The following is a 27982-nucleotide window of genomic DNA, read 5'->3' on the forward strand; positions in this document are numbered from 1 at the left end:
ACGATTCAAGTACACTGGTGTCATTCTGAAGGCGTCTAGATTCAGGAATTATTTTATGTTCTGAAGGTTTAGATGGGGCCGAAGTCCTTTAGAACGTCAATCTAATGCAAATACCTGTGCTCTAGTATTGTGTCAAGGCAGCCTCACTCTGGTAGTTTAAGGCATACTGAAACACTGCACAAGCTCATTCAAATGGGGGTAGGATAAGTCCTGTCCTAGTGGCAGAGGGTAATTAGTGGAAGCAGAGGATCTTGGACGTCATTTGCATAGTGAATGAGAGAGATGGTGAAAGGAAATGGATGATAGAAGCCACAGGGCTTGTGGAGGGGAGCTTTGGAGGATGCCTTGGGACTGGTGGAAGGAAAAGGTTGTGGAAGCCACTGGCTTAGTGAAAGATGATGAATAGATAAAGCAGAGGGCTGATAAAATTTGTAGAGCTGGTGGGGGTGAATTGGTGGAAGAACAGTTGTGGAAGACTTTGGGTAGGTGAAAGTTAAGGGAGGATAGGATGAAAGGGCTTGTGGTTGCTGAATGGCACAAGCTTTTTACAATGATGACAAGAGCCCTTACATTCTGCACTGCAACTGCTCAGGCATAGTAGAAGCAAAGCAATGTCACACACACAGGGGAAGCCTGGTAACTAGATTATATAAACCCTTTGACAGCCACCCGCCCTCGTCAAGACATCAGAATAATTTCCTGAAACTAGGCAAAGGCGGAAACGCGATTGAATTTAAAACAAAATGTACAACAAAATGTATGTTTTGTAATAGAAAAAAGTCTAGAAATGGGATCCACGCGGTGATTTGTACATTATGAATACTTGCCTGGACACACAAGACCAAAGATTAAGGAAAAGTGGACATGCAGCTTACAGTATCAGCTGCAGGTATCACTCTGTGGACAGCTATATAAAGGCCAGTAGTCTATACTGTGGGAAAATTACACCCAAAATAAAATGGAAAGTCAATGAAAACATTTTCTACGTCTTCGGTTAAATGGCAGAGGCAAATTCAATCATGGTCCTACAATACCAACACAAAATATCAAGGCTGCAAATGCTTTATCTGGGATGTCCTTCTGGAATGTATGCTGTTGTTTAGTAAAACTGAATGCTACTCTTTTCTTCAAGGAAGTGGTTCACCCACTAGCCCACCAAATGTAGCACGTAAGTACCAATTCAAGCCAAGATTATTGTTGCCAAAGACCTAAAGGGGTTGAGAGGCACCCAGGTTTATTCCTCACTGGTCAGAAGGCAACAATACCCCATTTTATAACATCACACAGTAGTAGTTGTTGTCCTACCACATGGAGTCAATCGGTTGTGCAAACCGATGACTTCAGTGAATAGTAGGCAGAAAACTAAACGGAAACAGCTTTCAGTTCTCTTCTATTTTAGCAAAGACTGCAAAACCAAAAACACAAGTTCCACTTCCATAATATAAATTCTAGCAAAAAGCCTACTCCACGTGCCAATAAGTTGACTGGCAGTCGATGATCTTTGAAACAGGTGGCGTGTAAATACTCGCCCTCACATACACAGAGCAAGCAAAGTCTGAACTCCTCTCCAAGTGGAGGGGCTGTTCCTCCAAATGATTCTGACAAATATGTAATCCAATGGTGCATTGTGAAACATAGGTTTCTCTAGAATGTGGCAAAAATGCTGTAGGTTTTTACAGTCAGCCCTGAAGGAGCCTTCATGAACTATTCCAATGCTTCACAGTTAGCAGAACAAGCCAGACTCAGGGCTGGGGTGTTTTTGAGTTTTCTCTACCTATGCAAATTCAGAAAAATTGTGACAAAACAGTGCATTTCAAAGCACAATTACAGACTGTTCGAGACATACCAGTATGGCTTTCCACAGCAGAAGATCTTTTTTACAACAGTCCACTATCAACATTGATTTGTAAACCAAGCAGTCTCAAGTACCATTCAAGGATATTACAGGACACTGCTGAAACATTGTTTACCAAAAGGTAACAACTTCAAGATACACCCCAAACATTAGGAATAATGCATGCAGGCCAGATTACTCTTCATCCACAATCTACAGAAAAATAGCTATTACCTATTGTACAGTCAAACGCAGATTAAAAATAAACTTCTTAACACAGAGTTTCACAATTACTTAAAATTCATAAAAGCCTTGCCTAAACTAGACCCAAAAAGACCAGTCGCTGATGTATTCAGACACGTAAACCCCTTTCATCAGTAAGAGACAAAGCCTTTTTCATTAACTATCATTTGATTTCGCTTCTAAACAGGATTAAAAGGACTGGGCCACAATTCTTAGACGGCTCACCAAAATAGACACAATAGAAGCACTTGGTTCAAAGTGTTTAGTTCATTTTATAAATCCCAGATTGTCACCATATTTGCACAAATGAACAAGTCACCTTCAGTAAATCCCTTTCCGTCTGGTGGCTACTCTACCTAACCACGTACTCATACCTTGAAAATATCCCCTGGTGCCGAATTGGATCTGGACACAATTCTTAGTAATACTCCAGGAGATATGTTGCCCCAAGTGGCTCTACGATGACGCTGTATCATCCCGGAAGTGACAAAGCAGAGCTGCATATCAGTACGGCCTACGTCAACTTCAATTTCTCTTTTTGCATCCTCAATCATGGAGCACTACAAAAATCTGCAGGTGATTGCGTTGAAGAACCGGGTTTTTAGTACCCAGCGGCGCCAGGGGAAACGCCCAAAGTCTCCGGGTCCACCTGTCTTAGAGTACAGAGACACGGGGTACTTCTTGGTGACGTCAAAGATCAAATTTATTAGCAGCAGCCAGTAACAGAGATCCTAGAAGTACAACACGGTGTATGTTCTCAGGAGACTGCTCAACTTTACAAAGCAAGCCATCCCTTTTTATACAAAAAAATTGTGCTTCAGGCAAACATTCCTTATTTACAGTTTGACCACTCACATGTTTCCACGACAAAAGCAGAAGCATGATGACAAGCCCATTTTTTCAGTTTGTCCAGCCCAAAATCAATCATTGGTTAAACTTAACATTCTTCATCAGACAGGTCGAACGGACCTATAATAAAAACGGGCACATCCCCATCGTAAATAGGCCGTAAAGAAGGAACAGAAACAGATGAGAAGCAAGATAGAAAGGTGTGTGCGTGTACCATAAAATCAGCAATGTCCTGCTCTTTGATCTCTATCTTGACCAGCTAAAGGGCAAGAACTGGTTTGGCAAGGTCAGCTTCAGGCAGCAGGGTCAGTTCACTTCAGGTCAAACAGGAGTCAGCACGAACTCAAGCTAAGGTGCACGTGTCCCAGAGACTTGTTCAGTCACAATCATAGGCCTATGTGAGGGCAACCACAAAATGGCTGCCATGCACAAAATGGAACCCAAGGGTTTCAGAACGAAATCGTCAAATACACAGTGAATCCCTCAATGTAACATGATGGAAACACTCATGCTTGCTGAGCTCACTGTTTACGGTTCGCTGTTACCAAATTCGTAACAGAACCACGACCATTACGACCCAGGATCAGAATTCACGGAACCTCAGCACCCTCCTTTTGCCCTTACATATGCAATAACCTAAACTCACGTCAATCTGAATCCAGGTCTATACTCATCAGATCATCAAGATGTTGCTGTAGCATCATCCTAGTACTTAGTAACTCTCTCTGGACTGGTCTCCTCGAGCACGAAGTAGCACAAAGGCCACATATAGCAGGGGCACACTGTACGCAAAGACAGAAAAGGAAAAGGGTAGCTAATACCATCCCAATGATCATCAGAATCTTCCATCCCCAGGTGGATAACAGTTCCCAGAACCATCCCATCAACGACCAATCTCCTTTATCCATATGTACAGACTCGGAGATCTTATGTAGCTTGGAAATGGCTTGGTACACTGTCGGAGCGTTGTCTGGAATAAAGACGCAGCAGCTCGATTGAATACATTTACATACCCCTCCTCTATCTGCAAGTATGACATCTAACGCAACCCTGTTCTGAAGAGTCATAAGGCGATCCGACTGGAGCTCAGCAGTCAAGTTGCTAAGGGCACCGGCAGTTTCAACTATGGTGGCCTCAACCACTCTCGTATGAAATAGGTACCCTTAGCTGCTAGGAACGATGGGGGAAGTCTGGGACGCAAAAACATACGTCTCAGTGCAGATACTGTTCCCTAACTGAGCTCTCGGATTCTTGCCATTACCTTGCAGACAGTAATGACCCTGATGGGGTACAATCCAAATTGGAGAGGATCTTTTCGCTTGCTGGTTCTTACTCAGACTAGCTCCATATCCCGTCACGTTCCATCCAATATACGCTAGTGTCTCATCTCTCGGGATGGTCTCATAGGAACTAGCTCCTTCAATCATATCGACTATTCCCTTAACTAGAGCACTATTCTTTGGATTGTCTTTCACAGAACGTAGGGGGTAGACTTCACGAGCATAGATGAACATCGTTCTGTATGCCCACACGGAACCATTATAGCTGAATGGCAGGACCAGATAAGGAATACCTTTATCTGTAGTTTGGGGCATAAGGCCACACACCCAACAATTTGTCGTGTTCACTACTAGCTGGTGTTGGTGCAGAAGCTGAACAAAGGAGTTATTAACGAATTCCAATCTCCTAATGGATTCATGTTGAGGCAAAGGATGAAAGGAATGCGAAGAAACAGTAGAAGAAGGTATCGGCTGTGTAGTGGGTGCAAACGTCACTTGAAAAGTGAATATAATATATCCCATGAAGAACATCATCAAGCTAAGTAACATGAAAAGACATAATATCAGAAAACACTTTCTACTCATAATTCGGCACATTTTGTTCTTAAAACTCATTTCTCCAACAGGTCTCTCCATCTCGAAAAACTCCATCCTCTAACCGTGCTGCTCGCGGCGATTGGGTATTCCGTGCTAAGGAATGAGTCTGTCAGTCCAGGGAACGCCCTAGGACCAACCAGAACCGTCGACCTTATGTCTTCGGCTTGCACTCCCAAGTCTTTACACCGCGACCCTACAGCTGAACCCGGATGGCGGTTCGAAAAACAAAAATCGGCCAAAACAGTTTCTCAAATGGGAGAGCTGAATTTCTAAAATAGTAAAAAGGAAAATTCCTTATTTTATTTGTCCCATGACTCTTGGTCGTAAATTATAACGGCCTTTATCGGGCAATGTCTGGTCACGGAATAAAAGTTCAGGTTTAGTAGTGTCCAGTTGAGCTGACGGTGGCACAGCTTCTTGCAGAAGATTGTCGCTTTCACGCTCAGAACTCGTCCCAATTAAACGTGCATTGCTAAAAGGCAGAAAACGGGGCACGGTGTCAGTTTCTGAATCAGGAATGCCTTCCTGGACCCACCGATCGTACGGCAGAGGCAAAGGAACCCTCTTACAATGTACGCCGTGGATCCAGTTTTTCTTCCCTTGCACTCGTACTGCAGATCGCGTAGACAATAGCACCAAGTAGGGACCGGTCCAGCGGGGCTGATCGTTCTTTGTTCGCTGAAAATTCTTCACGAAAACCCAGGAGCCAAGATCGATGGCGTGTCCTGGATCTTCAGAAGCCTGAGGCAATGTGTCATGAACCTGTTGGTGTAAGACACGCAATTTAGCCGTCAAATCATACAGATAGTCAAGCAATACAGGGTGTTCAATCTCGCTGAATTTCGTCGGCCTCGGCACTCCCCATATGTTTGCCGGGCGACCAAAAACTATTACATAGGGACTAAGTCCCACTCGAGAATGTACAGTCATTCTTGTTGACAGAAGTGCTAATGGCAAAGCATCAGGCCATTTAAGACCAGAGCTCGCCTGTATCTTGGCCAATTTCAACTTAAGGGTGCCATTATTGCACTCAACTAAACCAGCTGATTGGGGGTGATTTGCAGCATGGAATTTCTGATGAATTCCTAAACCATCACATACTCCCTTCATCACTTGACCCACAAATTCACTCCCATTGTCACTCCAGACCATTCTCGGCAAACCGTACCTAGGGAAAAACTCCTTAACAAGGGCTTTAGCTGTGGACAAGGCAGTATTATCTTTCAGGGGATATGCTTCTACCCATCTTGAAAAGGCACAAACAACCACGAGTACATACTTCAAATTGTTGCACCTCTCCATGTGGATGAAATCCAGCTGCAAAACCTCGAACGGATACGTTGGAGGCGCAAAATGACCAGTTGGAGTTCCCTTGCCAGGATTGTACACCAGACAAACCATACAATTTTTGACCACATTCTCTGCACACTTAGGAATTCCAGCATTTTGCCATACTGGAGCCAACAACTTACAAATTCCTTTCGTACTGATATGAGCCATTCCATGCGCCATTGTAACCACTGCCAGCACGTACGCATCGGGTAACAACCATCGCTGATGCTCTGACAACTCAACCCAACAACCATTCGAATCCAATTTACCCGTACTCTCTCTCCATACGCTCAACTCTTTCTCGGTAGCTTCAGCTTGAATTGACTTCACACTCTCTATCGTATCTTCACACATTCCTCTATCCGGAACCCATCTCGCCGGACCCGCAACATACATTCGACTCATCACATCCCTTGCTGTTTCCTTCGCAACTTCATCTGCAAATGCATTACCACGACCAATGTCATCGGTAACCTTCTTATGTGCACTGCATTTCACGATCGCAACTTGCAACGGCAAAGTAAGTGACTCAAGAAGCTCATTTACCAACTGACCATGCTGAATCTTAGCTCCATGCGAAGTCAGAAACCCACGCTCTTTCCACAATCGTCCAAAACTATGAGCCACACCAAACGCATACTGGCTATCAGTGTACACAGTCACTCGTTTCCCTTTTGACAACACACACGCTCTTGTCAATGCAATCAACTCTGCTGCTTGAGCTGAGTTATGTGGGATACGTGTAGCTTCAACAATCGTGTGCAAAGTCGTAACAGCATATGCCGCAGTCGTATCACCATTCGGAAGCTTGAAGCACGAACCATCTACCCATAAGGTACCATCACATTTTGAAAGAGGAGTGTCCCTAAGGTCTATTCTCCCTTTCGTTTCCTCCTCTGTCCTAAGAAAACAATCATGCTGTTCAGAAACATCTGTCTCCACTGAAATCGGCAACAACGTAGCTGGATTCAACGTGTTGCATCTCTTTATATGCACATGACTCGCTAAGAGTGTCAACTCATAACCTGACAATCGAGCACTAGTTAAGTGCTGTGTCTTGGTCCTGTTTAACAAGGTATCCACTGCATGTGGAACCATCACAATCAACATATTATCCATCACCAAACCAGCAGACTGTCGAATGGAAACAGCTGCTGCCGCTGTGGCTCTCAAATCAATCAATCAATCAATCAAAGACATTTATAGAGCGCACTACTCACCCGGAGGGTCTCAAGGCGCTGGGGGGGGGGGGGGTGCTGCTACTGCTCGAACAGCCAGGTCTTGAGCTTCTTCCTGAAGGAGAGGTGGTCCTGGGTCAGGCGGAGGTGGGTCGGAAGGGAGTTCCAGGTCTTGGCGGCCAGGTAGGAGAAGGACCTTCCTCCTGTTGTCGCTCTTCGGATGCGGGGGCGTGGTTGGTCGATCGGAGGTGGCGTTTGGGAGCGTAGAAGTTGAGGCGGCTGTTGAGGTATCCTGGGCCTTGGTTGTGTAGGGCTTTGTGTGCGTGGGTGAGGAGCCGGAAGGGGATTCTTTTGTTGATCGGGAGCCAGTGCAGGTCTCTCAGGTGTCTGGAGATGTGGCTTCTTCTGGGGACGTCGAGGATGAGTCTCGCCGAGGCGTTCTGGATACGCTGGAGTCTCTTCTGGAGCTTGGCGGTGGTTCCGGCGTAGAGGGCGTTGCCGTAGTCCAGACGGCTGGTGACGAGGGCCTGGGTGACCGTCTTCCTGGTCTTGGTGGGGATCCACCGGAAGATCTTACGTAGCATGCGCAGGATGTTGAAACAGGACGAGGAGACGGCGTTGACTTGTCTGGTCATGGAGAGGGAGGAGTCCAGGATGAAGCCCAGGTTGCGTGCGTGGTCTGTCGGTTTGGGTGCGGTGCCCAGGGCGGGGGGCCACCAGGAGTCGTCCCAGGCGGAGGGCGAGGAGCCCAGGATGAGGACTTCCGTCTTGTCTGAGTTCAGTTTCAGGCGGCTGGTTGTCATCCACTCGGCTACGTCTTTCATCCCTTCGTGAAGGTTGGCTCTGGCGGTGGCGGGGTCGTTGGTGAGGGAGAGAACCAGCTGGGTGTCGTCGGCGTAGGAGATGATGTTGAGGTTGTGTTGGCGTGCGATGGCCGCGAGGGGGCTCATGTAGACGTTGAAGAGGGTGGGGCTCAGCGAGGATCCTTGAGGGACGCCGCAGATGACTCCGGTGGCCTCTGACTTGTACGGTGGTAGACGGACTCTCTGTGTTCTTCCGTCGAGGAAGGAGATGATCCATTCCAGTGCCTTCTCATGGATTCCGACGTTGCTGAGGCGCTGCACTAGGGTGCGGTGGTAGACAGTTTCGAAAGCCGCGGAGAGGTCTAGGAGGATGAGGGCCGCTGTTTCTCCGTTGTCCATCAGGGCTCGGATGTCATCAGTGGCAGCGATGAGGGCGGTCTCGGTGCTGTGGTTGGCTCGGAAGCCAGACTGTGAGGGGTCGAGGGATCCATTCGTCTCGAGGAAGGTGGCCAGCTGTTTGTTGACGATCTTCTCGATGACTTTGGCTGGAAACGGGAGGAGCGAGATGGGGCGGTAATTCTTGAGTTCGGTGGGGTCCGCTGTTGGTTTCTTTAGTAGAGCGCTGAGTTCGGCGTGCTTCCAGCTCTCCGGGAAGGTGGCGGTGTCGAAGGAGGTGTTGATGATGTCCCGCAGGTGGGGTGCGATGACAGCGTCGGCCTTGTTAAAGACGTGGTGAGGGCAGGGGTCGGTTGGAGATCCGGAGTGGATGGAGTTCATCATGCGGACGGTGTCTTCGGTGCTGATCGGGGTCCAGGCGCGGAGGGTGGTGGTGGGGGGCGGTGGTTCGGTCGTGGCGTGCGTCGGTTGAGTGCTGAAGCTGTTGTGTATGTCCGCGATCTTGTTGTGGAAGTAAGAGGCGAGGGAATTGCAGAGGTCTTGCGAAGGGGTGATGTCGTTGTTTCCGGCGTTGGGGTTGGAGAGCTCTTTCACGATGTTGAAGAGTTCCTTGCAGTTGTGTGCGTTGCTGTCCAGCCGGTCCTTGAATGCAGTTTTCTTGGTGGCGCGGATCAGTTGGTGGTGCTTCCGGGTGGCAAGCTTGAGGGTGGTCATGTTGTCCGGAGTTGGTTCCCTTCTCCAGTCTTTCCGGAGGGTTCGGCAGTTCTTCTTGGAATTCATGAGTTCGTCGGTGAACCATGGGGCCTTCTTGCTGCCGGGTCTGTTGGGCGGGGTCCTCAGTGGGGCGAGTTCGTCCGCGCAGTTGCTGATCCACTTCGTGAGGTTGTCGGCAGCCTGGCTGGGGTTCGCTGAGCTGGCGGGAGGGTGCTGGCTCAGGGAAGCGGCGAGCTGGTCGACTGTGATCTTGTTCCAGCTTCTTCGAGCAACCTGTTGCTGGTGGTGGTGGATCGTCGTTCTTCTGAGGGTGAAGTGGACGCAGCTGTGGTCCGTCCAGTGGAGTCCGGTGGTGTGGCTGAAGGTGATGTCTTTGCTGGATGAGAAGACGGTGTCGAGTGTGTGTCTGGCGAGGTGGGTGGGGGTGGACACCAGCTGCTTGAGACCGAGGTTGTCGAGGTTGTCGAGCAGGGTGATGGTGTTGCGGTCGTTGTTGTTCTCCAGGTGGAAGTTGATGTCCCCCAGGAGGATGTAGTCGGCGGAGGGGAGGGCGTGCGGGCTGACGAAGTCGGCGATGTCCTCGCTGAATTGTGTGCGTGGTCCCGGGGGTCGGTAGATCAGGGTGCCTCTGAGGGTGGTTTTGGGGTCCGTGTGGATCTGGAAGTGCAGGTGTTCGGCGGTTGTCAGGGTGTCGTCGGTGTTGGTCTTGATGCGGATGGTGTCCCTGTAGATGATGGCGAGGCCTCCTCCAGTCTGGTTGTCGCGGTCTCTTCGGGTGATCTTGTAACCCTCTGGGATGGCGATGGCGATGTCGGGCGCTGAGGAGTCGTTCATCCAGGTTTCCGTGAGGAAGGCGACGTCAGGGGCTGTGGTGTCGAGCAGGTTCCAGAGCTCGACGGCGTGTCTGTGGACGGAGCGGGTGTTGATCAGGATGCACTTCAGGTGGGTGGTGCTAGTGTTCGGCTTGGTGGGTGCTGGTGTGGCGTGGGTCCGGTTGCAGGCGAACTTACAGGAGTGGCAGCTGAAGGATCCGTGGGTGCGTCTCGGTGTGGCTCGGTAGCAGCCCGGGGTTCGGCCGGTGTTGAGTGCGTTGAGTTCGGTGGCGTCGTAGGTCCGGCGGGTCGGCTTCCGTCGGTGGGGGCCAGGGGTCCTGGCACTGGGCGCGGTCCAGGCGCGGACGGGCGCAGACGGGCTTACCTTTGGCGCACCTTCGGCGCTCAATCGGTGCTCCCGCTGCGCGCGTCCGCTGCGCGGTCGCTCAGGGGGCGTCATAAGAAGGGGGACGGGAGGGCGGGTCTGCTGGGCTGGGCCAGCGGCAGGGCCAATGGGCCGGTGGTGGGCGGGGCCGCAGTGGGCCAGCGGCGGGAAAAAGTGGCGAGCGGCCGGCACAGCTGTGGTTGGGCCGCTCGGGGGTGCTGGGGGGCGATGGAATCGGCAGGCAGGAGCAGCAGGCGAGGCGGCAGGCAGGATCTGCAGGCGAGCAGGTGAGGGGGTAAGGGGGTGACCCGGCCTCGAGAGGCACAGTGGTCACTCCCGCGGCTACCAGGCTCTCCCCTTAGGAAGGGGGACGGGAGGGCGGGTCGGCTGGGCGAGCGGCAGGGCCAATGGGCCGGTGGTGGGCGGGGCCGCAGGGGGCCAGCGGCGGGAAAAAGTGGCGAGCGGCCGGCACAGCTGTGGTTGGGCCGCTGGGGGGCGACGGATTCGGCAGGCAGGAGCAGCAGGCGAGGCGGCAGGCAGGATCTGCAGGCGAGGCGGCAGGCAGGATCAGCAGGCGAGCAGGTGAGGGGGTAAGGGGGTAAGGGGGTGACCCGGCCTCGAGAGGCACAGTGGTCACTCCCGCGGCTACCAGGCTCTCCCCTTAAGAAGGGGGACGGGAGGGCGGGTCTGCTGGGCTGGGCGAGCGGCAGGGCCAATGGGCCGGTGGTGGGCGGGGCCGCAGGGGGCCAGCGGCGGGAAAAAGTGGCGAGCGGCCGGCACAGCTGTGGTTGGGCCGCTCAGGGGTGCTGGGGGGCGACGGAATCGGCAGGCAGGAGCAGCAGGCGAGGCGGCAGGCAGGATCTGCAGGCGAGGCGGCAGGCAGGATCTGCAGGCGAGCAGGTGAGGGGGTAAGGGGGTGACCCGGCCTCGAGAGGCACAGCTCAGCAACGCTCTAGCTACCGGATCCAACGTCGACGAGAAATACGCGCATGGACGCTGCTTGTCCTCAAAAGATTGTGTCAACACTGACAACGCACATCCCTCTCTCTCGTGCACATACAACGTAAACGGCTTGCTATAGTCTGGGGTACCCAACACAGGAGCCTAACACAATGCATCACGTAATTCCGAAAAGCTTTTCTGACAATCGTCAGACCACGGGAGGGGATTCGGTGTATCTTTACAAGTCAATGCCAACAGAGGTTTGGCCAGCAGAGAAAAATTCAGTATCCATTGTCTGCAATATGACGTGATACCCAAGAAAGCACGCACTTCTCTCTGTGTGCTTGGTACAGTCATTCGCGCAATCGCTTGAATTCGTTCTGGGGTCAACCTAATTCCCTCCTTTGACAAGAGATGACCTAAGTAGGTCACCTCTGGGCAACAATACTGCAACTTGGAAGGTGACACTTTATGATGCAAGTCCGACAAATGTCGCAACAAAGAAAGAGTAGCTTCTTTACAAGTTTTCTCATCATCAGCGGCCACTAACAGATCGTCCACATACTAAATAAGAGCAGCACCAGCAGGCAACACAAGAGTATCAAGTTGACCTTTCAAAGCCTGGCTATAGATAGAAGGACTCTCACAATAGCCTTGAGGAGCTCTTTTAAACCGGAAGCTTCGGCCTCCTAAAGAGAAGCCAAAAATATCTCTACTCTCCTCAGCAATTGGAATACTGAAGAAAGCATTTTTCAAGTCGATGACTGAAAACCAAGTAGCTGAAGCGGGAATCAAAGTCAACAAAGCAGTAATATACGGGACAACTGGAAACTGTGGCACGACGATTTTGTTAACCTCTCTAAGATCGATCACAAACCTGCAAATGGGTGGCTGAGAAGAGTCAGTGCGTTTCAAGACAGGCAAAACAGGACTGTTGCACACATTACCTCTCGTCTCTTCAATCACATCTTTCTCTATTAGATCATAGATGATCGCTAACAACGCTCTTTCACCATCATTCGAAATCCGATATTGGGGAATGCGTGGCAATTTAACATTTGCTTTAAGCGTTACAACGTAAGGTGGAATCTCCAAAAGACCCACATCATTAGGACCAGTAGCCCAAAGAGTATCAGGGAGAGAAGACAATTCTGTCGGAAGTTGATCCTTCGACAAATACATCGGAGAGATCACCTTCTTACCCAATGTAAGCTGTACTCCCGAAGGAGAACAATACAACGTCGCATACAACCTTTTCAACAGATCCAATCCCAACAAGTTCTCACCACAACCTGTCGTCAGAATAAGGGGTGCTTCAAATTCACGAGGTCCAACAGAAAGAGACAAAGGACTAGAAATCGGGTTTCTAACTGGGGCGCCAGAAAAACCTACTGAAACATTCGTTAAGCAAGACAAAGGTGCGCCAGGGAGTCTAGAGTGCATAATAGAACTCTTTGCAGCACCAGTATCCAACAGAAAAGGCTCTGACACACCTGATGTAATCACTTCAACATAAGGTCCGCTCTGATCTACTGGAACTGAAACAACTCCCTCTCTTTGTCTATGGCTGTCCTAGCAATCATTACCGTCCATATTCTCACCGTCGACATAGTAGTCGTCAGCATAGTACTGAGTCGTCCTACCAGACGCACCATTTTGCTGATCAAAACAATTCATTGAATTTTGTGGAGGAAAGGAACGCGCATTCTGGGGGAACACACCACGTCCCCTACCTCTAGAAGCTTGCTGAACACCTCGACCTCTCACACCAGAAACACCATTCGTGCGCTGTAACAGAGCCGGGCAACTATATTTAAAATGGCCCTCTTCTTTACAATATGCACACTGATTAGGGCCTATAGGAAAACGCGGTTGAGGAGGCTCAAACCTTTGCGGGTTTCTCTGAAACTGCTGAGGCTGCTGATAATCACGTTGGCTACTACGAGGCGGATATGCTTGCTGCAAAAGAACCTTTGTTTTCAACTCTTTAGTCTTCTTGTCTGCTCTATCCTTCTCATCCTTATCCCTATTTTCGTAGTACTGTGCAGTAGCCAATATCTGTGCTGATGAGGAAACAGCCCAAGAACTCTCTGAATCCTTCAATTTATTACACAACTCGGGAAGTAAGTTATGCACAAACTTATCAACAAACAACCGTTGACCACCTTCCGTACTCATGTCTTGACCACTATGGTCAATAAACGTCTCTTCAAACCTAGTGAAGAAATCAGACACACTTTCATCTTTCTTCTGCTTACAAGCAGACAATTTGTCCCAGTTTACTCGCATAGCAGGCATTAAAGTCTTCATATAAGTAACGATCCTACCAGGAAGTTCTGCAACTAGAGGCTCAGGTTTAGCGCCACCAACTTGTCGACCATCCGCAGCACCAATATTAACCCAGGTATTACCTAACTCTTGCGCATGATCCGTGTGACGAATCAATCCCCATAAAGGCTGTGGAACCACATTTCCAAACAACATGTCTATATCAGCTAGATTCATAATACATGAGTCTGCAGTCTGTGATAATTCCTTATAATACCCTGCAGGATTTTTACGGGGGTCAGGCAAAGTCTGCTTAAGAGCCAAAACTTCAGCTCGCTTCCACGGAACATGTACCCAAACACGTTGAAAATGGGCTGGTACGGCATTGATGTTATGAGCGGCATCAGCCTGAACTGCTTCCTTCCATACAGGAGGAACTTCTCTCATTGGATATTGTCGCACTTTCCTCCTAACAGAAGGATCAGGCTCAAACAACGGCTGAGAAGGAGACTTACTCCTAAACGACAAAAATGTCGCAACTGCTCTCTCAACATCGAGACCCACTATAGTTCCCTTCGCAAACTCGGCCTGTACACGGAACAACTCAGACGGAGTCTGTCCCAAATCACCATCTTCCCATTCTTCACGAAGGAAAGTACACATTTCATCAAAAACATACCTCTGCTTCGGTGCTTCCCATTGACGGAAGACATCCATAACAGATTCTAAATCATATCTTGCAGGATCAGTAACCCATTTACGCGCCAAATGATCTAATACTGTCCTTTCCGTGGGACCAGGCATGTGGCTACGCAACTGCTTACGCTCTGCAACGGGGGTCGTGCTCAATGACCCAAAGAAAGGAGACAAAAGACTAGTAACAGTATCCGTCATTCTCTGTCGGACAGAAGGAGAAGTCGACAGGACAGGAGATAAAGCGGACTGAGAGGAAGCTAATGCAGGAGCAGTAGCAGAGGAGGCAGCGAGAACAGGCGGAAAAGTCGTAGAGATTAAAGACGGAGCAGGTAGCAAAGTCGGCGGCCCTTGAGAAGGCTGCGCCAGAGGAATAGGAGCCAACTGAAGAGGAGCTGGCAGCTGTGCAATAACAGGAGGCAAGGCAACCGGAGGTTGCGCAACTAAAGGTTGCGGAGGTGCTGTAGCACTCTGCACATAAGGGGGTGGCGACCTCAACAAATGGGACATCAAAGGATCCTTCTCAAGTTCCTTTGTCGCATCTTGCTGATGAGGTGGCAAAGCTGGATAACCCTTATCAATCGCCATTTTACGTTGCCTGTGCAACTGCTCACTCGCTTGTTCTTCTTCGTTATCTTTAAACTGTATAGCAGCCTGCATTATCGAAATACCCTTCTCTCTTTTATTTCTCTTCGCTAATTTAATTTCTTTCTGTTTGGCTTCCTTTCGCCAGAGGCAGAAAGAGTCAAACATCGCCGGCCGGGCTTTCTTCTTGGAGAGTTTAACTTCTAAATTATCTAAAATCTCCATGTCATAACTACCATATTGGGGCCACTTTAGGACACAGTCCTTTCTGGTGAGGCGAATCCACACTTCATTATACGTGATGGGGCCCACGCCATGTTTCAAATAGAGCTCATAGGTTGGAGTTCCAATCGGAGGAACCGGACACGAATCCTCCAATCGGGAATCCCTATTACAACCACAACAAAATAACTTTCCAAGTCTGCTAAGACCAGGCATCTTCGCTCACTAGTCTAGCTTCAAACTTCAAGGGAATATCAAACACGATAGTCTCGTGAATACACGAGTCCCTCGGCTTTGGAGCTTGCAAGTCCCAAATCAAAGATCCCAAGGGATACCCAAAAACTAAGGACTGGGAGACGCTCCACTCATACTTAACTGAGGTATCGATGACGTCGCCAGAAGACCCGTCTATCGTCTCGCTCTACAAATCGTCTAAGGGCTCCAAGACAGGGTGACAGTCAGGGCAGCAGTCCTTCGTAGCCGTCGGAAAGCGGGGAACCTCGCAGCAAAGACTTTCGGACCACGACGACATACAGGGGTCGATGAAGTGGCAGGCCTTCCTCCAGAATTTTTACACAAAGCTCCTCACGATCTTCAGGCTTGGACCGGTACCGCTGAAGTCGCCCTACGTTGGGCGCCAACTGAAGAACCGGGTTTTTAATACCCAGCGGCGCCAGGGGAAACGTCCAAAGTCTCCGGGTCCACCTGTCTTAGAGTACAGAGACACGGGGTACTTCTTGGTGACGTCAAAGATCAAATTTATTAGCTGCAGCCAGTAACAGAGATCCTAGAAGTACAACACGGTGTATGTTCTCAGGAGACTGCTCAACTTTACAAAGCAAGCCATCCCTTTTTATACAAAAACATTGTGCTTCAGGCAAACATTCCTTATTTACAGTTTGACCACTCACATGTTTCCACGACAAAAGTAGGAGCATGATGACAAGCCCATTTTTCAGTTTGTCCAGCCCAAAATCAATCATTGGTTAAACTTAACATTCTTCATCAGACAGGTCGAACGGACCCATAATAAAAAACGGGCACATCCCCATCCTAAATAGGCCATAAAGAAGGAACAGAAACAGATGAGAAGCAAGATAGAAAGGTGTGTGCGTGTACCATAAAATCAGCAATGTCCTGCTCTTTGATCTCTATCTTGACCAGCTAAAGGGCAAGAACTGGTTTGGCAAGGTCAGCTTCAGGCAGCAGGGTCAGTTCACTTCAGGTCAAACAGGAGTCAGCACGAACTCAAGCTAAGGTGCACGTGTCCCAGAGACTTGTTCAGTCACAATCATAGGCCTATGTGAGGGCAACCACAAAATGGCTGCCATGCACAAAATGGAACCCAAGGGTTTCAGAACGAAATCGTCAAATACACAGTGAATCCCTCAATGTAACATGATGGAAACACTCATGCTTGCTGAGCTCACTGTTTACGGTTCGCTGTTACCAAATTCGTAACAGAACCACGACCATTATGACCCAGGGTCAGAATTCACGGAACCTCAGACCCTCCTTTTGCCCTTACATAAGCAATAACCTAAACTCACGTCAATCTGAATCCAGGTCTATACTCATCAGATCATCAAAATGTTGCTGTAGCATCATCCTAGTACTTAGTAACTCTCTCTGGACTGGTCTCCTCGAGCACGAAGTAGCACAAAGGCCACATATAGCAGGGGCACAATGTACGCAAAGACAGAACAGGAAAAGGGTAGCTAATACCATCCCAATGATCATCAGAATATTCCATCCCCAGGTGGATAACAGTTCCCAGAACCATCCCATCAACGACCAATCTCCTTTATCCATATGTACAGACTCGGAGATCTTATGTAGCTTGGAAATGGCTTGGTACACTGTCGGAGCGTTGTCTGGAATAAAGACGCAGCAGCTCGATTGAATCAATTTACATACCCCTCCTCTCTCTGCAAGTATGACATCTAACGCAACCCTGTTCTGAAGAGTCATAAGGCGATCCGACTGGAGCTCAGCAGTCAAGTTGCTAAGGGCACCGGCAGTTTCAACTATGGTGGCCTCAACCACTCTCGTATGAAATAGGTACCCTTAGCTGCTAGGAACGATGGGGTAGTCTGGGACGCAAAAACATACGTCTCAATGCAGATACTGTTCCCTAACTGAGCTCTCGGATTCTTGCCATTACCTTGCAGACAGTAATGACCCTGATGGGGTACAATCCAAATCGGAGAGGATCTTTTCGCTTGCTGGTTCTTACTCAGACTAGCTCCATATCCCGTCACGTTCCATCCAATATACGCTAGTGTCTCATCTCTCGGGATAGTCTCATAGGAACTAGCTCCTTCAATCATATCGACTATTCCCTTAACTAGAGCACTATTCTTTGGATTGTCTTTCACAGAACGTAGGGGGTAGACTTCACGAGCATAGATGAACATCGTTCTGTATGCCCACACGGAACCATTATAGCTGAATGGCAGGACCAGGTAAGGAATACCTTTATCGGTAGTATGTGGCATAATGCCACACACCCAACAATTTGTCGTGTTCACTACTAGCTGGTGTTGGTGCAGAAGCTGAACAAAAGAGTTATTAACGAATTCCAATCTCCTAATGGACTCATGTTCAGGCAGAGGATGAAAGGAATGCGAAGAAACAGTAGAAGAAGGTATGGGCTGTGTAGTGGGTGCAAACGTCACTTGAAAAGAGAATATAATATATCCCATCAAGAACATCATCAAGCTAAGTAACATGAAAAGACATAATATCAGAAAACACTTTCTACTCATAATTCGGCACATTTTGTTCTTAAAACTCATTTCTCCAACAGGTCTCTCCATCTCGAAAAACTCCATCCTCTAACCGTGCTGCTCGCGGCGGTTGGGTATTCCGTGCTAAGGAATGCGTCTGTCAGTCCAGGGAACGGCCTAGGACCAACCAGAACCGTCGACCTTATGTCTTCGGCTTGCACTCCCAAGTCTTTACACCGCGACCCTACAGCTGAACCCGGAAAATCGGTTCGAAAAACAAAAAATCGGCCAAAACAGTTTCTCAAATGGGAGAGCTGAATTTCAAAAATAGTAAAAAGGAACGAAATCGTCAAATACACAGTGAATCCCTCAATGTAACATGATGGAAACACTCATGCTTGCTGAGCTCACTGTTTACGGTTCGCTGTTACCAAACTCGTAACAGAACCACGACCATTACGACCCAGGGTCAGAATTCACGGAACCTCAGAGTGCAAAAATCTAACCTTACTATGACATTCAGGAGTCCAATCCACAGAAGGGGGGGGGTGAGAGGCAGTGTGGAAGCTGCAGTTAGATAGTGAATCGGTTAGAAAGAGCATTACCAAAGGGTAGTAACAAACAAGTTACTTTCCCTCTGTAACAATATATCTGTAAGAGACATATATTAGTTATAGATTCCTTACCTTAGAATTACCCCAGGCGTCAGACTGGATCCAAAGAATCTTTCTTCAGCAGTACCCCGTGCGTCGGTAGGTGGCATCAGTCGACTCTGCGTTCGTCGTTGGCGTTGTGATCGTCGCAATGACTTTGCGGCATTTACTTAGACGCTGCCCCTGCACGCTGACGTCAGTTGTTTACATGACATTACATGCCAGAAGCGCAGAGTCATGCAAGACACTGAACACTGGTGCACAAAACTAGGGCCCAGAAAGGGAGTCCCTTGCTCTAGAAGTCAGTTCGCAAATCGGGGAGGATGGGTGGGGCGGTAAGGAATCTATAACTAATATATGTCTCTTACAGATATATCATTACCGAAGGCAAGTAACTTGTTCATCTGTAAGAGACAATTACTTACAGATTCCTTACCTTATAATAGATTCCTTACTTCAGCAATACCAACCCCGGAGGGGGGTTCACACCAGAAAGTCCTGGAGAACTGAACGGCCAAAGAAGCCGTCTCTCCGAACTTGGCTATCCAGGCAGTAATGTTTAGTGAACATGTGCAAATATGCCCATGTGGCTGCCTGGTAGAGGTCACTGAGGGGGGACTTCACGTCCCAAAACAGTAGTGGCTGCCATCGCCCTGGTGGAATGGGCGCGCAACACTACGGGAGGCTCCTTTTTCGCAAAGGAGTAATAGATTTCAATGCAAAGAACGACCCATCGAGAGATGGTTCGTTTTTGCACAGCCCGACCTTTCTTGGCACCCACATAGCCAACAAAGAGCTGATCATCCACCCGGAATCGTTCGGTGTGATCCAGCACGTTTTGGATCCAGACGTTGGAGCCTCTCCTCCTTAGAATGATGCGGGCGGGAAGAAGGTGGTGTGTCCTATGTGGAAAGAGGTCTTTGGGAAGAAAAGAAGGTCTAGTTCGAAGGACAACCTTGTCCGGAAGAACAGCAAGGAAAGGCGGTTTAGAAGAAAGCTCACTCACCCCGTGAGCAGAGGTGATGGCAACCAGAAAAGCAGTCTTTAAGGTCTAAAGTCTGAGAGGACAATTATGTAGTGGCTCGAAAGGAGCACAGATCAGGTAATTAACAACCAGATTCAAGTCACACTGGGGCATTATGAAAGGAATAGGAGGAAAAAGGTGAGTAATGTCCTTAAGAAATGTATTTACAATAGGGGACTTGAAAAGAGAAGACTGATCAGGAAGGCGAAGAAAGGCCAACATGGCTGAAAGATAGCCTTTAAAGATGTCCAGAGCAGAGCCATGCTGGGCCAAAGAGAGAATGAAGGAGAACCACTGAAAGAGGGGTAGAAAGGGGATCCACAGTCTGTGCTGTGCACCATGCCACAAATTTGTTCCATCTACAGGCGAATACCATCATAGTGGAGGGAGGCCTGCCTGCCAAGATGGCATTACAGACGTCCGGAGGAAGGTCAAAAGCTGTCAACTGCCGCCGCTCAATCTCCAAGCAAGAAGGTGGAGACTGGACAGATTTGGGTGCATGACGTCCCCTGCTTCTGGGACAGAAGATCCTCCCGAAGAGGCAGTCTGATCAGAAGATCGATGGCCATGTTCAAGAGCTCGGGATACCAGACACTTCGTGCCCAGTCCGGAGCCACAAGGATGACTTGGGCCCGGTCGTGCTTGATCTTCTTCAGCACTCGGAGTAGAAGTGGTATAGGCCGAAAAGGTGTATAGAAGACCGCAATTTCACCTGCGATGAAAAGCGTTGCTGAGCGAGTGCTGCCTTGAAAATTCCAAAGTGCAGAACTGCTGACATTGTGTGTTCTCATCGGTGGCAAACAGATCTAACCAAGGCACTCCCCACTGCTGAAAGAGACCTTGGACCACCTCCGAGTGAAGACGCCATTTGTGACCCATCATGCACCACGGCTGAGTTCGTCCGCCCTAGCGTTCAGGGAACCTGCCAGGTGTTGAACCACCACGGACATGCCCTGATGTTCCAGCCACGTCCAGAGGCGGAGAGCCTCTTGGCATAGGGTCCACAACCCCACCCGCCCTGTTTGTTGCAGTACCACATGGCGGTGGTGTTGTCCGTGAACACCTGCACTACTCTTCCCTTGACAGAAGGAAGGAATGCTTTCAGTGCAAGACGGATCTGCCGGAGCTCCTGAAGATTGATGTGGAGCCCGAACTCCGCCGGCGACCAGAGGCATCTGATCTCCGCCTCTCCCATGTGGCCGCCCCATCCCAGAAGTGACGCACTTGTCACCACCATGGAGCCTGGTTGGGGAAGGGAGAGGGATCTGCCGTTGACCCAATCCTGGTTCGCTAGCCACCATTGGTGTGCAGTGCCCTCCGAGATCTGGATGACTTCAGAAAGATTCCCCTGATGCTGTGCCCACTGGAACTTCAGGTCCCACTGCAGAGCCCGCATATGCCACCTGGCGTGATCCACCAGTAGGATGCAGGAGGCCAAGAGGCTCAGCAGCTTCAGGGTCATTCTCACCAAAATCCGGGCTAGAGGATGAAACATCGGTATCATAGTCTGAATATCCTGGACTCACTGCTCGAGAGGATGAGCCAGAAACTGCGCTGCATCCAGAACTGCTCTGATGAAAAGGCGCTTCTGAGAGGGAATCAGGTGCGACTTCGGCACGTTGGTAGTTAACCCTAGCGAATGCAGGAGGTCTGCTGTAGTATGGAGGTGGGAGACGGCAGCCTGGGGCGAGCCCGCCTTCAACAACCAATTGTCGAGATAGGGGAAGACTGGAACCTCTGATCTGCGCAGAGGAGCTGCGACCACCGCCATCACATTTGTGAACACCTGAGGGGCGCTGGTAAGGCGAAAGGGGAGCACGGTAAACTGAAAATGCTTGTGGCCTACCGTGACCCGTAGGTAACGCCTGTGGGCTAGCAGGATGGGGTTGTGGAAATAAGCATCCTGCAAGTCCAAAGCTACCATCCAGTCTCCAGGGTCGAGGGCAGACAGGCCCTGAGCTAATGTCAACATTTTGAACTCTTCCTTCCGGAGGAAGCGGATGACGTCCCTGAGATCCAAGAAAGGACGCAGGCCTTTGTCCTTCTTGGGCACCAGGAAGTAGTGGGAGAAATAAACACGACCTACTTCTGGGACAGGGACTCGCTCGATAGCTCCCTTGGCCAAGAGAGCCATAACTGCCTGACAGAAAAGGACCAAGTGATCCTCCGATAGTCCAAAGGGGCTTCTCCCTCCCCTTCGAGATAATCTGCAAAACCCACCTGTCCGACGTGATGTTGAGCCAGTGGGGGAGGTGATGGCGGATGCTGCCGCCCACAGGTAAATGGTGAGAAAGCAAGACACACAATTGATGGATGGAATGCAGAACAAATCAAAAGATTCACCCCAGTCAAGAGATCTGGGTTAAATCAATCATTCTTTTGCTCACCATGCCACCCCAGTTTAGACCTGGCCATATGCAAATCAGTCTTGACCTGCAAGGCAATTGGTGGTCCTGAAATATCGGACTAGGAAAGCTTAGAGGCTGCTGCAGAGGGGACACTGGTGGACTGGCACGTCTGCTAGCCCCCAGACCCACATCGTTGGGTCCCATGTCCCCAGCTGCACAGATGCTAGGTAGCTTGCGCCAGCCTGTGGCCCTGGGTGGAACGTGGTAGGGCACCCCTTCCCTAGCCACGAAAGGGGCGAAAGGCAGACTGCACAAGGCGAGAGGTGGCAGCAAGGCCCAAGGATCTGGCCGTAGCTCTAGAATCCTTTAAGCACTTGAGCGCATGGTCCGCCTTGTCGCCAAACAGAGGGCATGTCCAAAAGAGTCGATTGGACATCCCCAGAAAAGCCAGTGGATCTCAGCCAGGTGTAGCATCTTAGGACTACTGACGTAGAAATTGTTCTACCCAGCGAGTCGGCGGTGTCCAGCCGACAGCGGATGGCGAACTTGACTGCATCTCTCCCCTCAGCAACTGCATGGGAGTGTGTGACCCGGGCCTCCTCTGGACACTGCTGAAGCACCTGCGCAACAGTATCCTACACAGAGTGGGTGTAACGGGCCAAGACACATGCGGTGTTCACCGACCGCAGTCCTAAGCTGGCGGAAAAAAACATCTTCCCAAGATGGTCCAGCTTCTTGGATTCCCTCTCTGGGGGAGCAGTAGGGAACGCGCCTTTGGATGTTGATGCTTGGGCCACAAAGCTCTTGGGGTAGGGTGTTGGGAGAGGAAAATGGGGTCGCTCGGGCCAGGCGGTGGCGTTGGGCAATTATCCTATCCACAGGAGCCCCTGTGCTAGGCCTGAACCAAGTGCCTAGAAGGATGTCTGTGAGGGCCTCATTGAACAGCAACAGGGGCTCCGAAGAGGTCGATGTCAGCTGAAGCACCTCAGTCAGGAGGTTCGTCCTGATTGCCACCGTAGGAAGCTCAAGGCCTCAGCCGTCCTACGCAACATCACATCATAGGAGGCTCCCTCCTCCATGGCCTTGGTAGGGGGAGAAAGCATGCCATGGCTTCTGGAGGTATCCAGACTACTGGCTTCCCTCCTCTCTCTAGCCCGGCTCCTCCAGCTGGTCTGCCAAAGGGTCAACAGACCCCACCCAGTCCTCCTCACCTTCCTCTGGTTGCCACTCAGGGCAGTAGGGAACGGCAGGGAAGAACAGTGGTCGACGCCGGTCCGGCTCCATGTCCAAGATGAGTGGTAGGCCAGGGTCGATGCCGGCTGGGGACACGACTGGCATCAGGGGTGGCGGAGGCGTCCTCAAAGGAATCGGTGCCGGAGGAGATGTCGTGCGGTCGACCGTCACCGTTCCAGATCCAGGCCTGGATCCCTGGGGGCCCTGCGGCGCCGACGCCGGAGCCACCAGCATCGAAGGCCTAGAGCCCCCAGCCGAGTCCGCGGGGCCCAAAGGAGCACCGGCGGAGTCGCGCTGCCAAAAGATGGAGTAGAGGGCTTCGTAAAAGGCACGAAGCTGAGCAGGGGACGCTCCGTCTCCCGGGAAGCTCGGGCCGTTCCAGTAGGCTCCATGGGCGGAGCCAAAGGACAAACGCCTTCCCCGTCTCGCCGGCTAAGGAGAAGGCGAAGAGCGACGGTGCTTCTTCGCCTTCTTCCTGTGCTTCGACTTACCCGAAGACTTCGATGAGGAGTGATGGTGGTGACTCCGCAACCTCCCACTCAACTGGGACCTCGAACAGCGCAAAGCTGATTGAGGGTGCCTCCAGAAGCTTTCAGGACCACTCCTGCAAAGATTTCGGGGTCATGGCCCGACAGTCGGAGCACGACTTCGGGTTGTGGTCGCGCACCAGGCACCAAAGGCACACAAAGTGCGGATCCATGACTGACATCAGCTTGTGACAAGAGTCACAAGGCTTGAAGCCGGTCCGCCGATGTGACATCACTGCGTGCACCAGGAGTAGAACGACTCGAAAAAGATCTTGACAAAAAGTCGAAAAACACTAGTCAAACAATGACTAAGGGTACCGATTTCTGGATCTGCGCTGGCTGGCACGAAAAAAGAAAGAACTGACATCAGCACGCAGGGAAGGCGTCTAAGTAGGTACGACAACGTCATTCCGGCAATCACAACGCCAATGACGAACACAAAGTCGACCAATGCCACCTACCTGGGGTACTGCTGAAGAAAAATTCTCCGAATCCAGTCTGACACCTGGGGGTAATTCTAAGGTAAGGAATCTATAACTAATAATCTCTTTCAGCTTTATTCTTTTGATGGATACTTCTTACCACAGATCATTACCTTAAGAACGGATACCAAAACAACACCTCACTAAGCTGGAAGGTCTGGGGAGTGGACTCAGAACAGAAAGTCTGGCACAACTGAGCATGCAAAATGGCCCTCTAGTCAAACATGGTGTAGAGATGTAATGTAGCATGTATTTGGCCATAACCACATAAAGAATGTTATCTTTTAAGTAAGTGTTCAGTTACAGGAACAGACATGAAGACGAAGAGTTGACGAGGCTGTCTCAGCATGTCAATAAATGTGTTTGGCACACTAAGATTGCCTTTGCGTCATTACAGATTGGCGACGAACGCTGGTTGAACCTGCTATACGCTGATTTTAAGAGCGGATTGCCCGTTAACCACATAAGAGAATATTGCCATGAGCTGACGATAATTTTGCAGTTAGCACTAAGTCATAAGCACATTCCCACTGCATTGATTGTGCTGGTAATTGGTAGTTGAAAGTGCTGCTTACCGGTAAAAGAAATATACAGAAACACCGCGTGCTGATCTCCCTGCATTGCCTTTGATGATTGGAGCATGCGAGTTGACTAACAAGCAAACTGACGCAAGACATTTTTGCCCCATTTGAAAGCCATCTTTGAATCAGGCTGGCAATAATGCGAGGCTCATCAAACCTCGCAGCCCACCTTTGAGTCAGGCACATAAAATGGATATTAATGGACCAGATAACTTGGCCATTTTATAGTCAGGAAAACTCAAATACATTGAAAATCAAAGGAAAAAGTGAATATGTCTAAAAAAAAAAAAAAAAAAAATATACTAGAAAATACCAAAAAAGCTTTTTATATTTTAAAAACAAATGTTGGAAGAAGGTGAAAGCTAAACAACACCAATGGAAGTATATATATATATATATATATATATATATATACATACACACACACATACCCTTTGACATAACTGATCAACAAGCTATTGCTCAGAGATGGGAAAAGTGGAGAAGGAAATGTGAGCATTTTTTAAATCAACATGTACAAAATATACTGATGACCAAGGCAAGGATTTACGATTTAACGCGGTAGGTGATTAAGTTGAGGATCTGATTGTTACATTCCCTGATGTACATAAAAACACATGCAAAGAGCTTATGAAATGTTTAAATGAAAGATTCGATCCAAAAAGAAACGTGGATTTTGAAAGATACAATTTTAACGTAGCCAGTCAACAAGATAATGAAACCATTGATGAATATGTTACCATATTAAGGCTGCAAAGGCAGTAGTTTTTAGTGGACGTGTGCATCAATGCCCACATCGCAGCCTGGCATATGTCCAGAACTAGCCCTTACCAATGCAGTCAATGCAACCATGGACCTGGTAGAAGGGGCATGCAGGCCTTTAGGGGTTGCTTCTTGGCCAAATTTTATTGCAGGGTGAGGAAAATTGAATTTTGCCTTGTTGATATGTGCCTACGTGTTCCCCATCCTATGTTATATGTGCATGATCGATATGCATATATCCCCCTATGATCGATTTAAGACGCAATTATAGTTGTGTCCAACTCTAGTATGCCAGTATCCAGTTCTCGTGAAAGCAACGAGTATTAGACCTATGTTGCCACGTTTTACATTATGCACGTTAATTCACCGCATTGTCCCCGTTTCTAGGCCTCAAAAGGGCCCGGACACCAGATTCAAGCCCCAGTCTCCTGAACCCACTCCGAGGAGCGATGCAGCCCCCACCTGCATCCCTGACCCTTCACTTACTTCCTGCCGCGCAGCGCGGTGCCCGGCCTGGCTCTGCCTGTCTGCCAAGAATATGTTATGCCTCCAGTTATCAGTTCAGCTCTCCGTCTTCACATTCCTAAGCTAACGAACCGCATAAACAGCTTCAGCTATAGTCTAGTCTTTCTGTCTCCATGCAAGAGAATTACTGTATTAATATTCATAGAAGATTCATAGCACACGCAATACATGTAGAATATATGCATGCACCAGCCTTTGTGTCCAGTAGCCTTTGCCCTGATAACTTTTAGATTCTATCAACATGTACTCCAAACACCAGATACCAGATATGTTATAGGTACATGTCGTCCTGACACCGCAGACTTTAGTCTCCTCTTCTAGTGCAGAAGTCATAGCCCCCAGTTCTCCCCGGTAACACGTCATTGCCCGTTTGCGCGCACCACTAGGTTAAAGGTCCCAGCTACTCAGGTAGCCCCCCTCCATGTTTCCGCCCACTTTATGACACTTCTGTGACGTTCACATCACATGTCTACGTACACGCCCTGTGCACGCCTTCTCTTCACGCCCATGTCTTCTTATCTTACGCTTGTCATAAGTTACGCCTACTGTATGTAATGTAATAGAAATGTCTTACTATATATATATGTTGAATTGTGATGAAACGGGTGCAGCTGCCTTCCTTCCTATTTTATTTCAGGCTGTCCCGTTCCAGTCCCTTCCCCTTTGCCTGAATAAAGCCTGTTCAACTCGGATACATCGGATCCTGCCTCTTATTTATTGAGCTATCTGTTATTGTTAATATATTCAAAAATAGTACCGGTAATTAATTATTTATTTACCACATAAATGGCGCCCGAACAGGAACGAGCCCCTTCCTCACGCGCTGGCGATGTACGCAGGTCCCCTGACCCTCTGCAGCCGTGACGGAACTCTACTGCGCACCGGCAGATATTTCTGCTTCAAGTCTCCCTCAGGCCCACGGAGGAGACGGAGACTGCGGTCCGGCATCCAGACGAAGCGGTGTGGAATGCGGTTCGTCCCGACCAGAGCCCAAGCCGAGAGTCAAGGTCCGAAGTATCCGGAGGCCCACCTGTTTCTGAAGTCCGAAGTTCGTAGTCCGACGTCGTAGCAGTCCAGTCCGGTCCGAGGCCTTCCAGTTTCTGCTTCCCGGTGAGTACCGTCGCGGGGGAAGCATCTAGACAGGATCATTAGTTTGTTCCTGGTCCGATGGGTTTGGGTACACAGATCCAGTCCGAAGTATTCACCTAGGTGGGTACGGTATGACGTGTCTCTTTATGGGACCGGTATGTTCTGTACTGTTTTAGCAGTGCATCCAGTAATTCTAGTAAGTTTCGTTCTCGAGAAATTCATGTGTTCTGTTTTCAGTGTACCAGGTAGTATTTCTGTTCGAACTGTTTTTAATGTATTTCTATGTCGTGGTATGAGTGATTTGTTTGCCATATTATTACTGTGATTATTGTGTATTGTGTTCCAAGTGTATTACCGAAATGCCTCTGTTCTCGAAATTACGTCAGTTAAAGACCAGAAAAGGGTTACTCGAAGAAGCAGTTCCTGTCCCTCCTAGGGACAGTCCAGGACATTTTATGTATCACAAGCATGGCTTAGATGCCATAATATATCTAGACTTATGGGCGGACTATACCAAGGAACTAGAAGAGAAATATAGATGGCCCGTATCAGGTACATGGGATGCCGAGTGCATCATGAGAGTAGAAGAAGCATTATGGAAAAAGAAAGCCAGACAGTCCCAGAAAGATGCCATCGAGTTATGGCGCAAAGAATCTCATAAAAGAACCGAAAAAGAATTCAGAAAAACAGAATTAAGTAGGGAATCCTCAGAAAGAGCCCAAGAAAGGGAATTAATAGAAGAAGGTGAACGAGTTAGAGCAGAACAGTCAGACAGACAGAGAAATGCCCTTATTAAAGGTATGTATCCTCTTCTTGCCGAGGGCTTGCCGAAGGCAACCCCGGAAGCACCCTGTAATTTACCGCCACCATTGGTCCCGATTAAGCTACGTCATAAA

The 27982-nt window shown here is 49.3% G+C and overlaps 1 protein-coding gene across 6 annotated transcripts in view; it reads right to left on the bottom strand.

Annotated features, from left to right (window-relative positions):
• Positions 1-27982, bottom strand: part of CEP164 (centrosomal protein 164) — a 385375-nt gene that overhangs the window by 46177 nt on the left and 311216 nt on the right. The window lies entirely within an intron of this gene.

The sequence above is a fragment of the Lissotriton helveticus genome, chromosome 3_1 (assembly GCF_964261635.1).
Source record: "Lissotriton helveticus chromosome 3_1, aLisHel1.1, whole genome shotgun sequence".
Taxonomy (NCBI): Eukaryota; Metazoa; Chordata; class Amphibia; order Caudata; family Salamandridae; genus Lissotriton; species Lissotriton helveticus.